This window comes from Mustela erminea, chromosome 14 (genome assembly GCF_009829155.1).
Source record: "Mustela erminea isolate mMusErm1 chromosome 14, mMusErm1.Pri, whole genome shotgun sequence".
Classification (NCBI taxonomy): Eukaryota; Metazoa; Chordata; class Mammalia; order Carnivora; family Mustelidae; genus Mustela; species Mustela erminea.
In genome coordinates, this window is record NC_045627.1 from 47,480,870 (window position 1) to 47,505,868 (window position 24,999).

The window sequence follows — 24,999 nt, forward strand, 5'->3', positions numbered from 1 at the left end:
AAAAAAATATATATATATGTGTATATTTATCACCAATGACTTTGCATTTTCTTCTTCTTCCATGCACTAAACAGAGTTATTTCAGTAATAATTAAAATTATAACCTTTAATATAAAATTAAACCTTCCTCAAAATATTATTTTAACAAAAATATGCAATATAAATGTGCAAAACAGTGGTTCATCAGTCATTGATGAAACACCTTATCACTGCCTAATTAGCAATGCTATTATTCTGTGGGAATTCTGACAACTTTTTATAACTTTGGACAATTCTTTAAGTTTGTTTTGCTCATTTCAACAAAACACCTTTAGTAAAATGAGGTATCCTGAACAAACGAAAGTGGAGCTTTCAGTAAGAAACTGAACATAGTGGCAGTATTTGTATCACTTACATATTTTACTAACTACTGGCCACAGCCCTGACAGGTATATAGTTACCCCCACAGCCCAGCTGATTTCCCATTTCCTTTCTCTATAACAGTAATTGTGTCATGTTCTTCCTCTCCCTTCATTTCCTGTCTCACCAGCCAAAAAGAAAGCCCTTTTATAGTCTAGATTAGGAAATATTGATATAATTCATGTAAAGAAGAACAGAATGTTAACCAACTGATAAATTCTTCATTCTCTGATCTTTTCTAATTGAGCTCCATTTTTCCCCCTTCAACTCATAACTCCTCTGAAATTATTATACTGTAAACTCTTTTCAACTTTTTTTTCCTTCTTTCCTCTACCTTCCCATAAATCTCTGCTACCTTGGTTTTCTATTAGACTTGTTAGTGTTTTTATTTGGATGGTCATATTAATACATGAAGTAATTTTTTCCAAAAATTTATGTAAAAAGAAGAAAATTCACTAGATTTTCCTAGGATATGTGATAAGATTGTCCTAGTTTTTTATTTTTCTTCCTCTACCCTGGCAAAGTTTCAGAAATATCCCAATAAAACTTGAGAGAAATAGCTGTAGTAGAAAGTTCCATTTTTTTACTTTTTATTCTTCCTTCCTTCTATATTCAACAATCTACTAGGTTGAGTACCTCTTACAACAACAGATACTAATATTGCAGTAAATAAACTTTTGAAAATATCTCTGGAATTAGTTTTATGAGACAAAATTTGGCCTAAGTGTTCCTTTAGAATCACCATAGTTAGAAATATTTCTGATTTGGGGAAATAGACGCCCAGCCAATCTCATGATTTAAAGTAATAAATTTGTGGCAAGAGCCAACAAATACCTATTTATCCCACTTGTCATAAATGTGTTCTGTGGACAATTAAGCATGCCAAACTTTATGCAGACTTATAGGGATAGAAGATGTGACTTTAAGGTATGTGAATCCATAGAGGAATTCTTTATGAGACTGCCTTCTGCATTAGAAAAATGCAAACAAATCTTGCTTATGACCCAATAAAATCTGTAGAGCCATATTTCTGACTTGCAGTAAAATCTTTAATTCTCAAACTTTCTGTCTTTCTCTGCATACCCTTCTTCCACTCTTTATATTAGCAAACTTTCCACTGTATCAGAAGGCTGACTTGTGCCAGGCACAAATTTTTCAAGACTGTCTTCCTGCTGATTTGTCTCCCCTGACCAAGTTCAGTTGGCTTTATAAAACGCTTTCTGCATATTTTGAACTTGATCGATTTCCCTGAGACATGAGCTCACATTAGCAATGCATCTTTCCAGATGCTGAAGCACATGCTTTCTCTTTCTGGATCCCTGTGAGGCATGAACTCTGGTGACCCTGCCTGGCAACTGGAGTTTCTGTAGCAATATATCACTAGTTTTCTTCAAATCATGGCAATGTGCAAATGCTCAAGCATTTGCCTACCAGAGAAAATGAAGAAATGTCCGTAGACCCATCTACACGCTATGATATCACTCACCAATGATGCTTTCTCTATGAGGTCAGAAAGAATAATCTACATCCCAGACTGCGCCTCAGTTGTCCCAGAACCACACGTGATCATGGCAATTTTCTTTGATCAATTACAGCAGATTTTATCATTAGGATCTCCACTGTTGATTAAACTTGATACATTCTAATATTAGCAACTTGGCATTTCTCAACAAATGGTTGATGGAAAGAACATGATTTTTTTTCTTGAGCATATATTATACATCTGGCACAATATAAAAGCCATATACTTACATCAATATATGAACATCAATGACCTTTGGAAAAATATGACAGCTTTCTTACAAATGAAAAAAACAAGTTTCCACAGGGCTGATAACTAACTCATGACTACACCACCCTTCACTTTGAATAAAGTTTCATTTAGTTTTTACCATTTTTAAGGCTCTATCCTCCCTTTCCAAAAACCACTGGGGACTTTAGAATCCCATTAACAGATTTTATTTCTACCTCAGCCCCTACCATCATCTGAGAAATTCACTAATTATGTCACAGTGCAGGTGCCCCACTTTCAAATTTCAAACTGTTTCACATTTGTCCTTAACCTCCCATCCCACTCATTCTCTTTTCCTTCACTTGGAAGCATGTGCTCATAATTCTGTTGAGCCTTCCATCACCTCAAGTCTCCTGCTGTCTCCTAGTCTTCTCAGATCTAGAATGGCCTCACTTTTTTCAGCTGTCTCTCTGTGGAACTGCCCCTTCTTGAGCCCTGTCATCTTCTCTACACAACTATACTTATGCTTCCCCTGTCACAGATGCCATAAATTGATCCTGTTTAACCTACCTGCCCACTTTCTGAGATATAGAGACTTCACTGGACAGCTAAGTACCAATTACAATTACAAAATCCATGGTTTTTATGTCTTTTGAAACTTAGATTATTGTGGTATAAACTTTTGGTAAATTTATCTTCTCTCTTTTAATACATATTTCCAACTAGTTTTTAAATATGTTCATGTTTCTCCCTTTTAAAAAATACCATAAAAATATCAAAAAAAATACCATAAAAATATCAAAAATACAATTCACTGTAGTCCCTCCTATTTCTCTCCTCTGCTTTACATCCCAACTTCTTGACTAGTCATCTACACACAATGTATCATTTGTATTCTGGATTTCACTCCCATTAAACAGCTCCCGATAGTGATAGTTGCCTAGGTGGCTAAGTGGGTTAAGCCTCTGCCTTCACCTCAGGTCATGATCTCAGGGTCCTGGAATTGAGTCCCACACGGGGCTCTCTGCTGGGCAGGGAGCCTGCTTTCCCTCTCTCTCTCTGCTTACTTGTGATCTCTCTCTCTCTCTCTGTCAAATAAATAAAAATCATTCAAAATTTTTTAAAAAATTAAAAACAGGGCGCCTGGGTGGCTCAGTGGGTTAAGCCGCTGCCTTCGGCTCAGGTCATGATCTCAGGGTCCTGGGATCGAGTCCCGCATCGGGCTCTCTGCTCAGCAGGGAGCCTGCTTCCTCCTCTCTCTCTCTCTCTGCCTGCCTCTCTGCCTACTTGTGATCTCTCTCTGTCAAATAAATAAATAAAATCTTTAAAAAAAAAAAAATTAAAAACAAAACCAGCTCCTGATAATGCACTTATTTCCAAATCCAGCAGGCATTTTCCGTCTTCATCTCACTTGACTTGTCGGGAAAATTTTGCACTACAAACCATTCTTTTTAGTAATCCTTTGGACATCGCTCTACTGAGCTTCTTCCTATCTGACAAGATTTTCCTTCTCTGCCCATTGTTAGGCTCATTCTATTCCTCATACCCATTAAATATTAGAGTTCCTCAAAACAAGGCCATCTTCTAACTCTACTTTTCTCCTAGCAAGCTCATCAATGACCAGATCTTAATTTCTACTGTTATACACTTGACTGATAAATGAAACCTCTATGCCAGAACTATCTGTTAGAACATTTTGCAATATTAGAAATAGTCTATAATTTGTATCATCTAATATGGTAGCCTTATGGCATACAACTTTCAGTTTCTTGTATTCCTCTTAAGAGAAGCACATTAGCATGTGTCCAGTACCCTGGAGGATCAGGTCTCTTAGCTTGCTTCTTGTTGCTCTAGCATCTTAGGCATCCTAAAGTATCTTAACATTTTTATTCTGCAATATCACATCCAGTTTTCCTCCTACCACAAGACTTTGAATACTTCTTCAGGGAAACTTTCCTTGACTTTCATTATTATATCAATTCTCTCAATTATCTTCTGGAAATTTGTGTTAATTTCTGTGATTCTTGGATTAATATTTGACTAACATGAGAGGAAGGGCTTTTGTTTTGTTTTAACTGTTTTATACACCATTTTATTTCTAGTGCCTACTAAAGTTACTGATATATAACAGGTATTCACTAAATATATGCTGAATGAATATATGAATAAACCTTTCCTTAAGTTCTAGACTCTCTAGATATCTCAAACTTCTCCGAAAATATCCTGAACCGTATGTCATAAAGGCAACTGAAAATGATTTCAGTGTTTTCTCTCACTCCTACACACACACACACACACACACACTCCTATTATGAGAGCATGGTGGACCCCATCATTCACCTGAAAGTTTACTTGAAATCTAATTTTACTGGGGCATCTGGGTGGCTCAGTCAGTTGAGTGTCTGCTTCAGCTAGGGTCATGATTTCAGGGTCCTGAGATCGAGCCCTAGGTTAGGCTCTGTGCTCAGTGGCGTTGGTTTGTCCATCTACCTTTCCCCCCATTCGTGCTCTCTTGCTCTCTCAAATAAACAAATAAATAAATAAAATCTTTAAACCTGCTTTTACTTTCTCTTTTGCTCTCTACAGAGAAAATTACAAGTCAGTATTGAGAATTTTTAAATAAAGAAGTGGAAAAATATAACTTGTCTATGGTTTAGAAGACCTCAGGTAAGAATAATGCTGTATAATTTTTCCCAAGTCAAATCATAGATTCAACGCAATTTCCCTACCCCCAATAATAGTATTGCGGTATTATGTATGGAACTGCATTGAATCTACGGATGAATTTGGGGGCAAGTGTACAGTATTATTTATAGTACTGGGTCCCCTAAATCCTGTAGATAGTACGTATTGTTGGGGGAAATTTTTGACAAGCTGATATCCAAATTAAAATTGGAATACAAAAGCCAAAAAATATTCAGAAAAAAAATCTTGGAGAAGAACAAGTTTATAAGTATTACAACAGTACTTAAGTAATTAAAATATAAGGTCCTAGCAATTAAGATAATATAGTATTAGCACACGGATAGGCAAATCATTCAATGGAAGATAATAGATCATTCAGAAATATATCTACATACACACAGTCCCCCGATTTGTGACAAAGATGTCATTGCAGAGCAGTGGGAAATCATGGCCTTTCCAATATATCATGCTGGGTAGATGGCTATGCATATTAAAAATCTATGGCCCTATCCACACAAATCAATTCAAGGTAGACTACACATCTAAATGTAAAAGTTGAAACAATAATTTTTGGAAGAAAATATAAGACAAGAGCTTCATAACCTTGGGGATAGGGAAAGATAATATAAATGAAGCACAAAAAGCAATAACCTTAGAGGTAATAATTGATTAACTTGTCTAGATTAAAATTCTGCTTATGAGAACATACCAGCAAAGGGTGGAGAAGCAGCCCACAAAATGGGAGAGAATATTGCAATGTTGTAACTGACCAAAGGATCCTATACAGAAAAAAACAGAAAGAAATAAGGGAAAAAAGCGACACACGATAGAAAAATGGGCTACACCCTTAAACAAGCCTTTCAGTAAAGATGATATTCAACTGGTGAATAAACATATAAAAAGAGTTCAACTTCATTAGTTACCATTAAATGCAAGTTGAAAGCACAATAAGATATCAGTACACTGCTCAGAATGGCTAGAGTGAAAAAGATTGAGCACACGGAGTTCTGGGGACCATGTAGTAACCAATTCCACAGGGTGGAAGTATATATTGAAAATATTTGAGCAATATTCATTGCATATATGACAGCATATACAAACTCTATGACCCAACAGTTCTATTTATTGTTATGTATCTTATAAAACTGCACACATACTTATACCAAAACGCATATATAAGAATATTCATACCAGCGTTTTTTATAAGAGCTCCAAAATGAAAATTGCCAAATACGTGTATCAACAGTAAAATGGGTATTGTGGGATATTTATACAGTAGGAGAAACTATAAGGGCACTCTCTATAACAATGCATAACAAAATGCTTGAATTTGTCAAACATAATTTTGAGTCAAAGAGGTCAGACACGAAAGAGTACAAACATTGTGTGATTAACTTCATATAAGCACAAACAGTTAAGAAGTTGAATTGATAGATAATGGCCAGTAGTAGTCATGAAAATGCTGCTAGGGATCTGGAATCTTCTATTTCTTGGTCTCAGTGTTATTTACAGGAGACTGTGATCACTTTGTGAAAATTTGTTAAGCTTACACTTACCATTTGCATGCTGTTCACTATATACATATTACTAAAACAGAAGTTATCAAAAGAAAAAATCAATCCTATTTCTCTCAACTTTATCACATAAGTGTCAATTAAGTCCACACTTTTTATCCGTCATTCCTTAGTTCAGTCCCTCATCATACCCTACTTTCAAAATGGCAGTAGTTTTCCAACTGGTCTTGCTCCACCCAAAGCTATCCCCGTGCAGTTATCTATGAAAATCCTCTAATGGGCAAATATGACCACCCCTTGTGGTCTACTTAAAATGCTTTAATGTCTACCTATTTGCAAATCTGGTATTCAAGCACTTTCCCAGCAAATCTTCCATTTCTATTTGCCTCCAGCTACATCTTAGTCCAGAGCTTACTCTCTTGGTTATATCCTCAGTGTACACTAAGAATGGACAAACACTACTTTATAGGGTACAGTAGATAATAATAGCCCGGTTGGTGTCTGAAACCTGGTCTGCATGGTTCCATAACCCATGTGTTTACATGCCCAGTATTGCATATATGGGGAACAACTTGCTTATTACAGAATCAATGTTCTTTAGTTTAATGACATCTAGTTTGGAAGAGCTAAATTTAAAAAAAAGAAGGGAAAACATAAAGAATCAAACCTATTACAATTTATTTTTACAGTTTTCCCCAGCTGTTCTTCCATCTCACAGTGTACTTAAAATAGAAGAAACTCTGACACTGTCATTTATCCTAAAGGAAATGACAACTAAAAAAAACTTATCAGGGCAGGAGAATAACATAATCATATTACATTTTTCAAAAACAAGAGTGAGCAGTAGTGAGGTAAATTAGAAGGGGCAAGACCAAAAGTAGAAAGAACAAGTGGAATCTATTTAACACAGGTAAAAGCCTCTGACAGCTTGAAGATAAATTAAATTAGAAATAAATTATATAATATTTCAAAGATCATGAAATTTCCATTCTTAGAGGTGATGAGAATAGTAATAGATCTAAAGGATATTAAACAATCACTTCCTTAAAAAATGTAGGTTAGAGTAAATGACCTTTTAAGCTATATCATTGAAATGCAAGACTATAAAAAATCCTCCAGAATCTCACAATCAGGAATCTATCACACCCATGAATGGTGCTTGAAAATATTATTCCTAGATGTTTTGCAAGTGACTACTAATTTAAAATATTCAGAAATTGGGGAGTTACAGTATAAAGGAAATGATGGAGAATCTTAAAATGGGAGAAATCAATAACCATAATATGAAACTATTAGTACAGTGAATATAGTTGATTGAAATATGCAATAATGATTTATTATCAATAATAATAAATGAGGTTTAAAATCCCATCTTATTAAAAATTGGGCCCAAGGGGGAGAAGGAAATAGCATGCTCTCCTGCTGTGTGATAATGTATATTATATACTTTCATAAATAGATATTGTTCTTTCTTAGAGTGATAAGGAAATGAAATTTAAAACAAGTTTGTTTTTTAAAGGTAATCATACTTAGTATAATTATTATGTATATGACTCAAGTCACTGAAGAAAATGAAAAGCATAAAGAACTTGTTTGATATAGATTAGTCTAGGTAAGAGGAAGAATAAAGCCTAAAATTAGAAAGTATATGGAGGGCAAAAGTAAAATGAAAAATACATTACCACAATCATTGTAAAAAGATTAAATTTCTCTTGTATTGGTAAAAGAACCTAAACAATTCTATGATATTCACAAGATACACAACATAATGGAATGAAATAGAAAAACTAAACATAAAAGGATGAACAGTTATATATCAGGCAATTACAAATGAAAAGAAAGCTCTCCGGGCAATATCAGTATTATAGACATCAAGGCAGAAGCATCCAATGGGAAAATGAGTATGCTTTATATGAATAACAAAGGAATTACTGAATACATATAACTGGTAATTATGAATATTTATCTTTCAAATAATTTACATTAAAATATTTAAAGCAAAAATGAAGAAATACAAGACAGATTTGATAAAATTATAGCCACGGTGAAGGAGTTGAGCATATCTCAATCAATACAGAGAATAGGAAATAATTAATAGAAATAGATGACTTTAATAAAATAAGACAATGAAAACTTACACCCATAGTGTTTACTATGTGTCAGGCACCTGCTATATTTATTATATGTATTATTACAGTAATTGGTTCATTTACTGTTCATAACAACCCTCTAGATACTATTATATTCTCATTTACAGATGAGGGAATTAACGCAAGCAAGATTCAGTAGCTAGACTAATGTTACTCAGTTGGGACTGGTTGAGTCAAATGTTAAACACAAGCAACCTATCTCCAGAGGTTTAGCCCTTACCACTTTACTATAGTTCCTCAATTAGTAAGTCAAACTGAAGAGGCATAAATAGGTTTTGGGTATAGATACAGATTGTACACATTCTTTTAAGAGTCTGTAATCCATTTTTACACATAATCAACAAATTTCAAACCATAAACAAAATGTAAACTTTTGCCTCAAAGTAACAAGCATAAAATACAACAAAACTAAAAACATAAAATAGAATAAATATATGCTTTGATAAACAAGTTTGGGGGCAAAAATGAAATTCATACTGATATTACAGACATTTAATAATAAGAAACCTATAGAACTTTGGGGATCAAAGATGTACACAGAGAAAAATGAATATACTTAAATGAATATATTATTGGATAAAAGAGAATGTCAAGAAAGAAAAACAAATAATGTAAGTGTAGGAAAAGAAAACAAATCTGAATAAGGCTGAAAGAGTAATGATCTAGAAAATACAGGATACTATCAAGTAAATTTGAAGAATGTACATAATGCTATAAATGCATGATCCTTGTTTTGTTTTTACAAGCAAATGATATATAGAGATTATTAAGTAGGTCAGAAATACGTCAAAAGCACTGTGGTGATACTGTTAGTAGAATTACCAGAAATTATCATTTTTAAGCTTTAAAATATATTTTACATGTTCTACAATAAACATTATCATTCCATTTGTATATAGAATAACTACTACTCACACAAACTGTGATTGGCACTGAGACATACAACAAAGAACAAAAAGTCAACAAAATCTAGACTTCAAAGAAAAAACTTTTAAAAACTAATAAACTTTTTAAAAAAAAAGTACACATGTAACAGTATGGATCACTCAGAAAAGCATTGTTAAACAAAAGAGGCAGAAATTAAGCTTTGATTCTTTTTATCCAAAAATATACTAAAATGATTTGCAGTGCTAAGAATCAGAATATGGCTTCCTAAAGGAAGGGAGAGTGATAGGAAAGATAATCAACAAAAAAGAGAAATAGGAAGACTTCCTGGGTTGATGGAAATGTTTTACCACTTGTTTGGAAGAGAATTACCAGGGAGTACATAATTTTTTGGCAGAACACTTAATGTCTATTTTCCCAATCCTTGAATCTGAGTTGGCCTTGTTACTTGCTTTGGCCAGTAAAATAATGTGGAAGTAACACTGTGCCACTCCTGAGCCTATTCTTCAAGAGGCATTGCTTGCGACTTTTTCTCAGAACTGTGTTGCTGCCCAGATTAGTCTTTTGGACAGGAAAAGATCATTTGAAAAAAAGCCTAGTTTTCTCAACCTTATAAATAATGGCCTTCCTACACTAGATTGCCCTCAATCAATGCCTAGCCTACCATGGATACCTGATTCTTGCTGAGGCCAGAACCATGTAGCTAATAGACTAGTGTAGACTAGTCTACACTAGTAGACTAGTGTAGACTAATAACCATGTAGACTAATACACTAGTGAGCAATAATAAATGTTTGCTTTAAGTCACTTAATTCTAGATTAGCTTGTTATGCAGCAATAGCTAGCTGATGCACAGGAAAATAAAAGCTGTCTTCCAGTTTTGCTGTGAGGAAAAAGTGACTGGACAGACTTAAAGGAGCACTTAAGGAAGAAATGAAAACTACTATAAAATACGACAATCTGGTCAGACAAGTATATCTTTTACAACTTTTTCTGGGCAACAGAGGTACTAAGAAAAAGAATCATAAAATATTAGAACTGCATTTGAGATCTATTCAGATGCTATTTAGAGATGAGACATGGACTTTATGTTCTATGTAGTATCTCATTGAGTAGGAATCATTACCTGAGTGCTGAGCCATGAATGATTATATATGTGCATTCAGGAGGAAAGATGACTTAGTAATGCCTCTATTAGGCATAGAACACACCACTGGTTTCTATTTCTTGTTTTGTCCATTATCCTCATTTTGTGAAGACAAACTGAGATCTTGAGAGGGAAAATGTCTTAAAAAGTCATTAGTGGATCACCTGGGTGGCTCAGTCATTTAAGTGTCTGCCTTTGGCTCAGGTCATGATCTCAGAGTCCTGGGATCAAGTCCCACATTGGGCTCCTCGCTCAGTGGGGAAGCTGCTTCTCCCTCTGCCTGTAGCTCCCCCTGCTTGTGCATGAGCGCGCTCTCTCTCTCTCTCTCCCCGCCTCTGATAAATAAATAAAATCTTAAAGAAAAGATAAGCAGAAATATGGAAGAACCACTCCCCTCTTTTCCTTCCTCAAGTAGATTGCATTGATACTATGTTCTGTTTCTGAATACTATTAACCTACAATTTACTATGATAAATACATATGTTTAAAAGAGGGAGTACCCATTCTTATCTCCGATAATTTCATTTGAAGAGGATGCTGGGTCACCACAATTCCCAGCTGTAGTTCAAGCCAAGTTTTTACCCCATAAATAGTAGAGTCCAAGGCAAGCGGTAGGGAGAGCAACTTGTGGAAAACCGTTGACTCTCGGGTAGGAAGAAAGCAAGGAGAGTCCCGTGGGAAAATTCAGTCAGGAAAAAAATCAAGCTGATTAGAGGAGAAACATTTGGAGGGAGATGTCAATTGTACATGCAACCTTTGTGGTATCCTCAAGAGATATGCAACAGAAATTGGCCTAGTTTGGCCAAAAGACTGATACTCAGGCTCTAGAATTACAGTAGTTGACATTGTGTATTATTGTATTCAAAAAATTGGATCCAGGACATATCATCTCATTTACTTTGAATATGAACAACTTTCCACATCAGGGGTGACCAGAGAAAATACTGCCAGAGCTCACTGAAGGGCTCTTCATATCAGAAAACAACACGATGTCCTATGGGACTTCCAAGTCTGGGCAGAATGAACTCTGGAGTTAAACATTTGACCATATTATTCTTAGCTGTCTATTTTAATCATGGGTGAGAAAGATCAGGCCTTTTGGCCCTATTATATAGTCTCACATGGGGATACCTCATTCATCAAAGTTATAGATTTCAGATATGAATGTATCAAAGGGAATTTGTAGGCAGAACTATTAACATATTGTGTCTAGTGGATCTGCCAATAGGTGACTGATGTGTCCAGTGTCTAGGCCTGGCACCTACTCATTCTTGCTTGGGCCCTAACAGATGTCATGCACTTCTCCAAAATGATGTGATGGAAACACTATCAATTTGGGACCAAACAGACTTGGGTTTAATTCTGACTCTGACCAAACAGTGTGACTTTGCTCAAGTGTATTAAACTCTTAGAATTTCAGTTATCCTCATTTTTACAATGTGAAACATACTTCATATGTTTGCTTTAAATGTCAACCTTACAATTAAGAAAGTAATGTATATGTATAAGAAGAGTGTCTAACCTATGACATGTGCTCAGTAATGTCACTGCCCTTCCACCTAGAAGGCAAGGATCATGCTTCCTCCATCTGTCCTCACTGATCAACAGAATGAAAGATAACAAGTTATAACAAAATTTTTTTAAAGATTTTATTTATTTATTTATTTATTTATTTATAACAAAAATTTTATCCCTGGGGCACCTGGGTGGCTCAGTGGGTTAAAGCCTCTGCCTTTGGCGCAGGTCATGATGTCAGGGTCCTGGGATTAAAGCCCCACATTGGGCTCTCTGCTCGGCAGAAAGCCTGCTTCCTCCTCTCTCTCTGCCTGCCTCTCTGCCTACTTATGATCTCTGTCTGTCAAATAAACAAATAAAATCTTAAAAAAATAAATAAATAAAATAAAAATAAAATAATTAAAAAAAAATTTTATCCCTATTTCCAACTTGGTACATGAACATGGGAGGCCTTTAACTTTCATCTTCCTGAAAGTCTTAATTATAAAATCAGTTGGATGGAGTTTCACCTTAAACTCTGACCAAGCCCCTGGTCCTCAAACATGCTGTATGAATCCAGGGTATTTGTTGACATCGAATACTAAAGTTGTCAACTTATGAGAACACTATATATATGTTGGGTATAAATCAGAAATCATCTTATAGTTTCCAGGGAAGACAAGCAACAGCAGAAAGAGATGATTTACAAAAATAAAGGGAATGAAATTTTTTCCATTAGCAATCTTCTCTGTGCTTTGAAAAAACAAACAGGATTCACCTTGTCATTCAGTCTCACACTGTGACAGTCTCATTTATCAAAGTTATGGATTTTAGATATGAAGACATCAAAGAGAATTTGCAGGCTCCTCAGTAGAAGCCAATGGTATATTATGTAGTCATGTGTATATTATGGTAGAATACCCCAGTCCAGCTGCAGGAAAAGCAGCAGAGCTAAAGAGCAGCTGGCTAACACCCTGCCAAGATCTGGACCCTCTGAAAGCTGGCATCTTTCCATCCTTCCCTCCTATCTTCCTCTGACTCCTGGCTCTACCCTCTTCTAATAGTAGCCTGGAGTGTAGCTGCTTCTTTCTAGAACCATGGACCTTTGACATCTCTTTATTAATCTTCCATTGTTATAATATTTTCAGAGAGAAGCAAGGGTTATTGTAAGTACAAAAATCAGGCTAGATTTAAGACTCATTGACTCCTCTTAATCCTATAACTTTTGGGGTAACAGTGAGTAAATCAACTCACTTACCTGAACTGGAGCAAATCAATTCCCTTTTCTGAACCTCGGTTTCCCCAAATGTAAAGAAAAGGAGAAGACTAGGTGAACTCTTTAGTGTTGAACCAATTCTAAGGCTTTTTCTGATTCATTGTCATCTCCTTTCACTGCTCCACACTCTTCAAATGGAACCAATTCATTTATCTACTAGAGCAGCCACAGCTTCTGGCCATGGACAAACAGCTGGGGGCAGGCATAGAAAGTCAGTTCTAAGACGACTTCTCCCTGTTATTGGCTAGTCAGTCGCGTGGGAAGAACTTCCAGCTACCACGCTTTCAGAATCCAGATACTCTTCCCTTTGGTACTTCAGTACCTCCCGTGGGTAACTTCAATCTCTACTCTGAAACTCTGAGTTTTGTTCCCACTTCCATTGTCACATAGGGGGTCTGCAAGTCTTTTTGCCCCGTGCTCTTTGCTTTAGTTTGTCCTTAAAAACTATGGGAGGGGGTGCCTGGCTTGGTTAGTCCGAAGAGCATGAGACTCTAGATACTGGGGTTGTGAATTCGAGCCCCTCGTTGGGTGTAGAGATTACTTAAAATAAAAACTGTTGTAAAAGCTCTGAGTCTACGTTTTAGAAACAGCTGCTCTGAGTCAAGGTCATTTCTGTTCCACGGCAGTGATTTAGCTCAGACTAACTTTTCTCCCCACAATAATGGGCTTGCTGCAGTCACCCTGTGGGACTGATGTCTGGCAGGGGAAAGTAAGTGAGCAGAACAAGGAAAGGATATGGAACAAGCCAGCAGCCCCTGGATGACAGGTCTCCCCAAGAGAGCCTCCCCCAGCTGGAGCCAGCCAAGCCTAGCCTTTCTGCTGACAGATGCTCCTGCTTTCAGCCATGTGTCTCCCGACATGTTATTTGAAAAGGCCTGCAAGGTAGCTCTGTGGCCTCATTTCTCTGAGGATCTCCAGGGAAGCCAGCTTTCATGGTGACTATATAATTTACACCTATCTCCCTTGCTTAAAGGCTCTCACGGTCTCCCTACCACCTAGAGAATAATATGTAGAGTTTTTTGACATAACCTGCAAAGCTAGCTTTCTCATCTGTAAAATGGGGAAAATAATATCGTACTCATAGGGTTGTTCCGGAAATTACATAATCTACACTATGCCTAGGTTATTGCATAGTCAATGGGGGAACCCAAAAATGAGCAGCTTTCTTCCCTTTCCCACTTCTTGATCTGGTCCTCATCTATTTCACAGACACATTGGCTTCTACTTACATCCCTCAGTTTAGACAACCTAGTTGAATTCTTTCGACATTTTTCAAATTCTGGTTCTTTCAACTCACAACCTCTCTTGAAACTGATGTTGACATTTTTTTTTTTGGTGGGGGAAACCCTCTTATACCCCAGCATTTTAGTGAAACCGTCCTTCACACTCTCTCTCTCAAAGGACGCACACTCTCTCTACCCCTTCCGGACCACTGCTGCCCTGATACAGTTCCACCACAGCGCTTAGAATTGCATCATTAATGGAAATAACGATCATTATTTTAAATGTCTATTATTTACTAGAAACTCTATTATTCACTTTATAAACATTATCGTTACTCCTCAAAATAATCCTACAAGTGTGGATATACAGTCTGTATTTTGGACAAGGAACGTGAAGTTTAAAGGAGACTGGGTTGTCATAATATACAGCCTGGTTGCATATTTGTCTTCTAGACTAGATTGTATTTAAATAATTGTGTAAGAGAGCTGGCGCTCAATGAATGACTACTCACCAAAAATAGGAATGTCTGAGAAAAGGCTCATCTTTGGCCCTTGATTAATCACTTTTCTTGTCCACAACATGGTCTTTCTTCTCTTTTCCTTTAAAAACATTTTTTCTTTAATCCTGTTTTGTTTTAATACATGCCATCAAAGAATTACAGAGGAACTTGGTAGATCAAGCAAAATGTTTTTTGTTTTGTTTTGTTTTGTTGTTTTGTTTTGTTTTGTTTTGTTTTACAGATGTGGAAAAGCCTTGGAGATGATGGGCAAATAGCCTCAGAGACATTCAAATCCTTCTTGGGGTCAAAAGTGAAGTAGTGAGGGGGTGGAATTCCAATGACATGCACTTTGTTTTCAAGCAGGGGTTCTCTGCACAGCACTGGTCAGCAGGTTTGCAGAAATGATTTCTTTTCAAATCTATAAAAATTTGAGCACAACTAGAAGGGATTCACAACCTGTGCAGATGGCTTGAGAGCTGATCTAAGTCAGCTTGGCCATTTAGAGTCAGGCTCTTTGGTAAATGTTGGCATCATCCCCCAAATTAGAGGTGAATAGAAATTATATGTCTGAGGGTGCCCACGTGGCTCAGTACTTTAAGCGACTTGCTTTGGCTCAGGTCATGATCCTGGAGTCCCAGGATCGAATCCCGTATCAGGCTCCCTGCTCATTGAGGAGTCCGTTTCTCCCTCTGACGCTCTGCCCTCTCGTGCTCTCTCTTTCTCCCTCTCTTAAATAAATAAAATAAAATCTTAAAAAAAATAAATTACATGTCTGTTCTTCCCACAAGCCCAACTGAGTGATAGGCAATGAAATCGAGTTTTAGACAAAATACTGTCACCCGAAGGACATTTCCTAGCTAAGCAGGAATAGAATCATATTACCAATTCTTTAAACTTGTTGAGGTCCTGACTTTCTGTTCAGCAGAGGCTTGACATCAAGCCCTTGTCTGAAAGACTCACCCCAAGGCAAATGCGACAAATATGTTGATAGCATGATCAACTATTATTCTTATAATGACCAGTGACAGGATATCCTGTCAATTGGAAAACATCAAACAGAATTCTAGTTCTAGTGTAGAGTTGAATTACATCAGAGTGGATGTAAGCACGCAAATTATTATACACAAACAGCCAAGTACATATATTAAACACTATTAGTTTTCCCTAATAAAGTATTTTTTCTAATTTATAATTGGCAACCCCCATGAACATATTCTGATACCAATATTTGAAACACACAACTCCAGAGTGCCAACCTCTGTGTGTAAGGGTAACTCACCATACCTGGGACCTGAATTCCTTATTAGAAACCTTTGGGTGTTAACCAATTATTCTAGCCTATAAGTTAAATTGACTTACATAAACATGTGTTACCTTGTCTACAGACAAGTAAATTGTAGACAATATAACACTACCACCTTTGTGATTCTGCTGAAAACCTCATACTACTCTGTTGGAACCTTCAGTGCATGAAGCAGTTGTTCTAGGCAATATGTCTTTCTCTACTAGGAGAAATTTTAGTTATTTCTATCCTCCTAAGCACCCATCTGGCACAATGACCGGCATAAAATGAACATGCAGTAAATGCATATGATCTTTGAATGAATGACTGAAGTAATGAATAATACAATGAATAAGTTAGAATAAGGAGCTTTAGGAATGACTGCCTATAGAGTCAACGCAGGCTGCTATAACCAAATACCATAGACTGGGTGACTTAAACAACAGACATTTATTTCTCACAGTACCAGAAACTGGAAGTTCAAGACCATGGTGCCAGCAGGTTCAATTCTGGTGAAAATCCTTTTTCTGGCTTGCAGAGGGTTGCTAGCTCTCCATCCTCACGTGGCAAAGAGCTGGAAAGAGAGCTCTGGTCTCTCTTCCTCCCGTAGGGACAATAATCCCATCATGGAAGCCCCACTTTCATGATCTCATTTAAGCCTAATTAACTTCCAAAAGTCCTACCTCCAAATACCATCACATCAGGGGATAGAGCTTCAATATCTGAATTTGGGGGATGGTGGGGGGCAGGGGACACAAACATTCAGTCCATAAAAGCACTCTAGTCTGCTTCCCCTGTTGTGATCATTCTGAACAAAACAGTAAAAATGGTAGGAAAGTTACTCATCTTAGAAACAGCCAATGAGGGACGCCTGGGTGGCTCAGTGGGTTAAGCCGCTGTCTTCGGCTCAGGTCATGATCCCGGTGTCCTGGGATCGATCGAGTCCGGCATCAGCCTCCTTGCTCAGCGGGGAGCCTGCCTCTCTCTCTGCCTCTGCCTGCCTCTCTGCCTGCTTGTGTGCTTTCTCTCTCTCTCTTTCTGACAAATAAATAAGTAAAATCTTTAAAAAAAAAAATAAAAAAGAAAGAAGAAAGAAAAGAAAAAGAAACAGCCAATGACACAGAAGTGGATGAGAAAAACTGGAGTTCTGTATTAAGTTAAATTCTACTTGTATCTGATTTTCTCATCCATCAGAGGGGGCAATATGCTCCTTGGAGAGCCAGTGTTTTAAGGTAGGCTGACCTTACCTCAGAAGGCAGAATCTCCATGGTCAGCTGTTCCAAAAGCAGCTTTGTTTCCTTTGTTTCCTTCCCTGCCCTGTTTCCTTTACTTCAAGAGTCTTAATTCTAATGTTACCCAGATAGAATCTGGCCTTCAAAGTTTACTGCATATCCTGAAATGAAAGGTTCTCATCATCTAATTTGCATTCTAATAGGCACAAAATTGATTGACAAAACCTTGGTGCTGCTTAACAGGACAAATGAATCATTTGCTTCCCAAATTACTGGGAGCTTTGAGGTCAGGCAGCCTGGGTAACCATAGAGCTTCTCCCTCAAAGACAGAGGAATGCAGACAAACAGCCCTGGCTTTGGGAGCCTTCTCCATTCTGAGTGGTCATTGTCATCATCCTATTACAATCCTCAGGGGGTCAGGGTATTAGCATGCCCAAAGCAGCATATGGTGCACATCTTATTAACTTAACCATGGGACAACCACAAGCTGTCTTCAAGATAATTTGGGCCCCTGTGAATAGTCAACTCTTCTGAGCCCCCGTTCAGCTCTGGAAGGGATGATGCCTGTACATCTCCTTTGCCAACAGACTCCAAAAAAATCTTACCAGTGTTTGTAATATCCACAAAATCCCTCTGTAAATAATACCCAGGCCACACTGAGCAGATTGAAGGCATGAAGCTCAGTTCCGCCTGACAGCTTTTCCCCCAAGTTGTTATTTTTGCAGTCTGGAAGGGAAGAAAGACCCCTGAACAGAAGATTCACAACAGTCTTAGACTTTTTTATGGCTGCTTTATGGAAGGTCATTTTTTATATTTTTGAAGGCCAAAGTAAATTCAGCTTCTCTATCTAGAAGCCTCTTTCTATGTTGGTCAGAGACAAGTTTTTTGGTTGTTGTTTTTTGTTTTAAGAATAATTAAAAGTAGACCTTACTTTATGAAAACACACATGTAAATTGGTCTCTGTTCAGGCAAGAATCTCCCTTCTCAAACTCAATCCCTGTCTCTTCAAGACTTCTACCCCTGAATACCAAGGTTTTCAAGGGATTCTTTAGCAAACTGTCCTGTCCTGGGAAACATCTCATCTGGAAAATGAGAACTATATTAGAGACGTTTCTTTAAAATGGAATAAGAGATTTCACTGAACCTTCAGAAGATGGATTTGTGACTGATTCCTCAAGGTAAGAAGGAAGATCAATAGGGACATTTCAGTACCCACAGGTAGAGGAGAAATGGAGACAGGGAAAAAAAAAAAAACTAATATTTATCACTTACTTATGGAAATAAACAATGACACCCCCCCCCAGCGCTGCCCAAGTGAGAAGAAGGACAGGCTATTTATTCAGAGCTTGTTAGACCAAAAGAATTAGCCAACATCTCTTGCGTCCAGTAAAGATTCAAAGGTAGGCAGAGGAGTGGGAAAGCTTTAATGTGGGAGAAAGGGAAGGTTTCAGGTATGCCTTGATTGAAAACTGTTGGTCTGGAAGCCGGAGGTGGCTAACTAGAGGTAGATAGATCCTATGTGATTGGATTGGGACGCTTATTTGGCCTTCTCTGATTGGTTCTGTGTCAGAAGCAGAGGGATCAAATGGGGAGTCACTGAGCAAGCATTGGCCCTTCTGATCAGATTGCTACAAAGACCATGTCTTGACTTCCTGAACTGCCTGCTGAAGAACTTATGAGTCAGAGTTCAATTACCCTGTACTTTGCCTGTCATGTCATGCCCAGTCACATTTTCTATCTGTTCATATAATCGCTCAAATGGCAGGTGCCATCATTTCTTCTAATCTTTACAAAAGTCCCATTAAAAAAAAAAAAAAAAGAGGTATTGTTTTTCTGTCTCCCCAAATAAGAAACTGAGGCAAGTTGTTCAAGGTTGAAGAGTGAGTAAGTGGCAAGTCTACATCTTGGATGTTGGGAAGACTGATTCAGAAACCCACATTCTTTCTGCAATTCTATGCAGCATCATTGGCTGGGTTGGGGATGTACACTCCTGGAGGTCACTGTTGGGAGCTTCTGCTGAGATCAGGGTAGGATGGAACTGATTCTTCTGTTTCTATGATATTAGGTCCAGCCTGGCTTCAATATGACCTTTGCTTCCATCAGCTAATAACTAGAGACCGTACTCCAAAGTTTACACTAGCATATCTGTTTCTAAATTAATAGGGATCTCTAGCCAAGTAGCTGATGCCTACTGTTGAGGTCATTATCTCTAGTAACATAGCCCACTGAAGCTTTTTTTTTTTTTTAATTGAGCTTTTATAATCTGAATCATGCTTTAGGTTGCATTATGAGGGAAAAAATCTTGAAAAATGGTGCCCCCTACTCCAGATAAAAGGAACTTAAAGTGAAGTCCATGGCTTTCTAAATGTATACCTGGGGGACTAAAAGATACACTTAAAAGATAGGCAAAATATTGTGCTTCTAAATATGTGTGCATTTTTCTCCCTGGGTAAAGAGCTGTACTTTTATAACATTTTGACAATGTTTATTGACCTCCAGAAACACAAGTCCTATCATCTGTAATTTAAACAAACAAAAGCATTGCACAATCTATGGTGATGCGCAGTCAGGATTGAGAACTGCTCTAAAAAGAGAAGAATTTTGTTTTAAATATGGTTAACTTTGCCATGTCTCTGCCATCTTTGTTCATATTTTAAAAACTATAAGTGTGTTCACCTCCAAGATGCCCATAGGAAAGCACCAACCATCACTGCTCTAAGCACTGCTGACCCAGAAGCAGCTTCTTTCTGCCTCCTGTTTGCATTTCTTTTCCCAGATATCTAAAATGTTGATTGGTATTATGAGTTTCTGGTAATATTTTGTTTGAAATAGGCTATAGTGCAAATAAAAGTTTTGGAAAATTATTAAACAAAATGAACTTTAATGACTCTTTTAACTTTAAAAAAATGTCAAATTTTATAGGTAACTTTTCTTTATTTTCTGTCACCCATGGAAGAACCAGATAAAAGGCCTTCCCAGAAAAGAATATGCATGACATGCCCATCCCTCATCCCTCCTCCTAATGGTTTCCACAGCTAAGCTACTCCCATGATAAGGAAGGGGAAGTTGAGGGTTAGATTCTGCCCCTGGATCCTTTTGAATTAACAACTGTCATATCACTGTGGTTCTCGTGGACAGAACCAGGCTTAAAATTAGGGAAGAGCAAATTTGTTATTTTAGGAATTTACCTCCTTTTCCCACATACTCCCAATACCAGAACCAGAATCTGCCCTCCCTAGATGTAGACTGTCAGTTGGATGTGATAACGTCCTGGGAGGTGTGAGGGGACCGTGTACCCCTCCCCCAAATCCCATCACTTCACACATTGTTTCAATAGCTGCCCCTTGACCTATACTACAAATACTTCATCTTAAGTTTTCCTTTATGATTTTATCTTGATGTTTTGAAGCTAGATTATATGACCATTAAATACTGCTGTTCCTCAGGACTCTGCCCGGGATGATCCCTGGGTCCTTACCCTTCTTCCTCTTTTAAACATATTTATCAAGATATAATTTAAATGCCACACAATTTTCCCTTTTAAATTATATAATTAGAAGGTTTTCAGTGTACCCACAAATTATGCAACCATCATATCACCACACTCAATTTTAGAAGATTTTCATCACCTCAAAAAGAAAATAGCTATTAACCCTCCATCTGCAGCCCCAGACCTGAGCAACTTACTAATATACTCAATATATCTACAGATTTCCCTATTCTGGACATTTATATGAATAGAATCATATAGTAAGTGCTCTTCTGTGACTTATTACTTTCACGTAACATGTTTTCAAACATGTTCTCAATTTCAATTGAGAAATTGGGACACGGCATGAAGCCTGAATGCAAACTCCAAACTCAGTGCTTTCTTCCTAATCTTGTGCTACTTTCCAAAATAAAGACTTACGTTACCTTTTAAAAGTCTATGTAGTTGTCAGAATATACCAATATGAAACATTTTGAGAAGATCATGGATCATTTTTTTTAGATATTCCTTGAGAGAATAACAAAGCATCTTCATACAAAAAGCTCAACCTCACCTACCTTGTAGGCAGAGTGCTGCTATAGTCCTCCTGGCTTATTTAATGACGAAAACACCTGCAAGTCATACCAGAAGAAAAGAGAGCCTAGAAAACGGCTCCTAAGGGTGGAAACGAGGACAAGCTCTTAAACCCTTTTTAAATTAAATCAGTTAACTGTATAATGGTTATACAAATACAGTTATGAGGCATATAAGGACAGAGCATAGTTCCTCACACATAATAGAGCTCTACAAATCAGAGCTCCCTTTTCCCTTCTTTTACAACACCAGGGGCTGCCATCACTGATAAAAGATCACAAGATGCGAAAAGAGGCATTGCCCTGACTTGCTAGCCTTTCGGCCAACTCCTGAAGATGTTGAGAAGCTCTGCTAAGAAGCCTCACTTGTAACCTCAAGATTAAAGCCCAGTTCAACAAAAAGGAGCTTTTCCCTCTCTGATTGGAAAGACATTGTTGCTCAGGAGTCATTAGGTCACCCCAGTGTCCCAAGCCTAAGTCTGGTTTATATCCTAGCAATGAGTAGGGTTTTTAAGTCTTTCTATGTCGGGTTTTGAGGCTGGAAGTTCAAGAACCAACTCATCCAGGGCTCAGCTCTGTTCAGAGCTAGGACCTCTTCAGGTGGGAATGCGTCCAGGCTCTCCATACTGTTGACTCTGCAAATACTTTGTGCTTGCATGTACTACCTGTAGTCTGGTATGAACATTCTAAACCAATGCTCCTCAAATATTAGGTACACAGGATTCATCTACAGATATTGTTAACAAGCAGATTCTGATTCAGACTGAGTCTGCATTTTTAACAAACTCCACAGATCACAATTTTTAATATTTTATTTATTGATTTGACCCAGAGAGAGCGAGAGAGTGAGAGCAAGAGAGCACAAGCAGGGGGGTTTGCAGAGGGAGAGGGAGAAGCAGGCTCCCCACTGAGCAGGGAAACTGACTATGCAGGGCTGGATTCCAGGACCCCGGGATTATGACCTGGAGCTGGAGGTAGATGCTTAACCAATTGAGGCAACAAAGCACCTGAGTACTAAATTTCTAATCCACTGGTTCTCAAATTTTAATAAGCATTAGAATCACTTAAAGCCTTGTTAAGCTCTGGCTCTACCTCTGGAGTATATGATTCAGTAAGCTTAGAGTATAGCCCCAAATTTGGCATTTCTAGTAAGTTCCCAGGTAATTCTGATTCTGTATTTTGAGAACTACCAGTCTAAGATGTACAGAAAAGTGCCATGGTGATGCAGAGGCTCATATTCATGTAATTCACCTAAACTGATAGGCCTAGACTTGTGCATTGTTCTGGCTTCTTCTGACCACGTGCTTTCAGTCCCATACTTGTATCATCTTTGTCTTCTACTTTAATGTCCCAATTTCCTGACTACTGCAGCTTCTGACTGAAAGCTTCATTTCCCTGCCCCAAGTCAACAAAGTGGGAAGACTACATAGAACATGGATACTGGATGGTGTGGTCCACTGGAAGGCTGTCTTTGCAGACTAGCTACTATATCCTTCCTCTATCCCAACAAACTACACCTGACAATGTAATTCATCAGAGACACTTCTTAGAGAAAGCATGAGACCACTGTTCTAAAGGAACAGTGGAGAGAATTCCTAGAAGAGGGAACAGAAAGCTAACTACCCACCAAGGGTTCTGTCCCATGTCCCATCACTGCCATGATGGCCCCATTTTTCCATTCTTTCTTCACTGTGTCAGTGATCCCTAAGGAAGATGGATTGGGAAAACTCATGTCCATTTTTTGAATTGAAGCAAAAGTTTTTCTCTCACTTTAACCTTGTCCATCCTCCGACCTAGAAGGGCCCCTCCTAAGTCCAGTCTGTAGCTCAACTCAGAAACAGTCAGGGACACGTCACTGCAGCACCAGATATCTGCTGGCAACTATTAAGAGAAGTGACAGACATTCCCTCCCTAGGCTTTTAATGTGGAATCACTCTTTCCTGTCAAATCTGTCTGTCCGCACTTGACCTTTCAGTGAAAAGCATGTAGCTGTTAACAAGCATCTTCTGGATAAGAAGCAATAAATCCACTCCCACTGCTCCAGCTTCCTTCCATACTGGGGGTGCTCTACTCTGGATACCTCGGGATACCATACTGGGTTCCATTCTAGGCATAGTGGGGGACAGGCTGTCTTCACACTTCATGTACAAATCCAACTAGAGGCGGAGTTCTCCATATGAGAAGCATTTCAAAGTGTCATATTCAGCTCTCTACTGCCTCTTAATGATATTAATTAATCTGTTCCCTGAAGAGCCAAATGGAGTTGGTAATTATAGAAAGGAAAGTGATAAAGATCAACTATTTATTTTCCCAACAAACATTCTCAGCTGACCGATTAAATCTTTACTAGGATCGCAGACTCTCAGCACGATCACCTCAATTTTGAAAGGATTATAGGTTAATAAAGTATACGTTAGTAATTTCTATGAATTATTCACATTTTATAATAAAATGGCAACTGCCTGTATCTCACCTTTTATGTGCCAGGCAACAGTTTTAGTGCCTGATGTATAACAATTAATTTAATTCTCACAACTACTAAATAAATTTGGCATTGCTATTAGTTCCATTTTACAAAGAGATTAAGTATTCTACCAGGATCTATTGAAGGTAGATAGATGGAGGTAGAATTCAAACTCAAGCTCTCCGATAACTTACTTTCTGCTTTTTAAATTCTACCTGCTGGAGGTAGAATTCAAACTCAAGCTCTCTGATAATTACTTTCTGCTTTTTAAATTTCCTAAATCACTTGTATATGATCTACCTGCTTTGGAAGGCAGGGAGTATTCTTACATTTTGCAGGCCAGGAAGGTGAAATTGGGAGAGTTTATGTGATATCTCTGAGTTTTGTGCAGGGCGTTTCTGGAATTAAGCCCAATCCTCTCTTTAAGAACTATTTTAAAGTAGTCCAGAACTTTTAAATACATGTTCTCTCATCTTCCCAGTACAGAAGTCATGAGACAGTAGACCCAACCAAAATATAGAGCTTGTGAAAGCCATACACAGTCCTATGTACAACTAGAGCTAGAGGAACTCAGGAAAAAAAAAAAAAAAAAAAAAAAAAGCCTGATTTTTACCCAATAGCTACAAAGTTTTGATCACCCAGGTGGTTGGATAAATAGATCAGTGAGAGTTCTTTCCGCATCTTGACACAACATGGCCCGGGTCCCTGGGTTTCTAGCCACTCATTCACAATGTGATTCCACACACAGTTTTGGAATTCCCAACCTCACCAATATATTCTACTGGGAGAAACCAGCCAAAGGCAATGGGGTGAGTCTGGCCTCCCTGCTTCCCTTCCCGCCCCCACACTCTGCCTACCTGCCCTCACCTCCAAACAGCTCACTGATGACCCTTAAACACAGTAGGCAGCCCTCTTGCAGGACTAGAAAAGCCAGTGGGAGCCAGCAGGGTCTTG